The sequence below is a fragment of the Cinclus cinclus genome, unplaced genomic scaffold, assembly GCF_963662255.1.
Source record: "Cinclus cinclus unplaced genomic scaffold, bCinCin1.1 SCAFFOLD_40, whole genome shotgun sequence".
NCBI classification, from domain to species: Eukaryota; Metazoa; Chordata; class Aves; order Passeriformes; family Cinclidae; genus Cinclus; species Cinclus cinclus.
In genome coordinates, this window is record NW_026912243.1 from 2,026,005 (window position 1) to 2,027,634 (window position 1,630).

Below are 1,630 nucleotides of genomic sequence, written 5' to 3' on the forward strand. Positions count from 1 at the left end.
AACTTTGGGAGAGTTTGCTCCCTGAGCCTGGGCTGGCTGTGCAGGAACTTGCTGTTCAAATCAGCTCCAGGCCCAAAGCTGGGCATGGGGAGCTGCTTGTCCTTTGTCCAGGCAAGGGTAGGCACCATGTGGGGTTTTGGATTCTGCGTGCAAAGGAATGGAGCAGGTGAGCAGAGTGATGAACTAAACTGAGCAGAGTTTTGTACCTAGCAGGCTGAACAGCAGCTGCACTGCTGGTGCTTCGAGGATGTTTCCCAACACCGAGATTTCTGATTACAGCTTTTGTGGTGTTTGAAATAAGGCAATCATCTCCTCTCTGAATACCCATCAGGCTGCTGGAGCAGAAGGGAAGCAGCTGTCCGAGCACTCCAGGAATGGCATGGAAAGTGTGTGGCATGTGGTTGCAACATCAGCAGAAGACAAGCCAGAGAAGCGTGAAGCAACCACTGACCCCAGGAGGACTGTGGAGGTAAAATGGGCTTTCACTGCCTGTGCAGAGCCTCAGGCTCCTCTGGAACACGGCACATTAGCCCAGGCAGCGCTCTGGAGTCCTCTGCTTGTTTGCTTGCCTCTCCCTGTCCCTGCTGTGGGCACAGCCTTTTGTTTGCTCTGTCTGTTGTGGCAGCCCATGGCTTTCACAAAGGCACCTTCACTCCACTGCCTCCCTCCCTGGCGCCGTGTCCCCGGACACACACTGGACACTCTTGCACAGCTGCCAGTGAGAGCTTTTTGCCCTCAGTGTTGTCTGGTGCAGTTCAGGGTGTCTGAGCAGAGATGTCCTTGCCTTGATGTCCATAGGTCCTTTGGCTTCATGTTTGCTGGCAGGTTTCTGTGACCCTCTCTCTCATCCAATGTGCAGGTGGCACCTGAAGGGAGAAGAACTAGAACTTTTAGGAGAGAATTGCCCTCAGATTACTTTACATTACCTGTCCGCAAGTCTGCCCAGGAAAATACATCGGCTTGTGAAGGAGAAGAGTCCTCCAGGAGCTCAGGGCAGCAGCAGCCCTCCTGCTGATGGAGAAAGCCTGTGGAGAAAGGGGTCGGGGCCCAAATGTGTGCCTTGGAAATCCCAGTTGGGTTCCTAAATGCCGTGGGAACTCTCTCTAATCGAGCTGTGGTAGCTTATGATGATGACAATTTTAAACTCAAAGATCTTTATCACAATTCATTACTACCCAATACAGGGAGCTATAACTTCTGATACAGTGCATTCAATTTGAAGCAACACTGAAGCAATTCTATCCAAGCCAGCAAAACCAATTCTTCACCAAAGATTGATGCTACTCACCCAAACCTATGACCATGGGCAAACATTTCCCTCAGCTTCAAGGAGTGTCCTTGAGGGGCATCCTCACTCCAGGGAGGAACCTGCAGAAGAAAGACACGTGACATGGAACAATTTGGTCAAGGCGGCAGAAGCCTGCCATGTGTGGAGCTTTTTTATTTGTCATTAGGAAACTGCAACCTGTTTCTTTTTTCTGAGAGTCACAGAATCTCACGCTGGGTGAGGCTGGAGGCATCTCTGGAGGTCGCCTTGTGTCTTAGTTTGAAACACAGGTGTTTGCTAAGAAAAGTAGAAGCTTTTTTTTTCAACTGAAATATATGATCTTTTCTTTTAACCAATTATTAT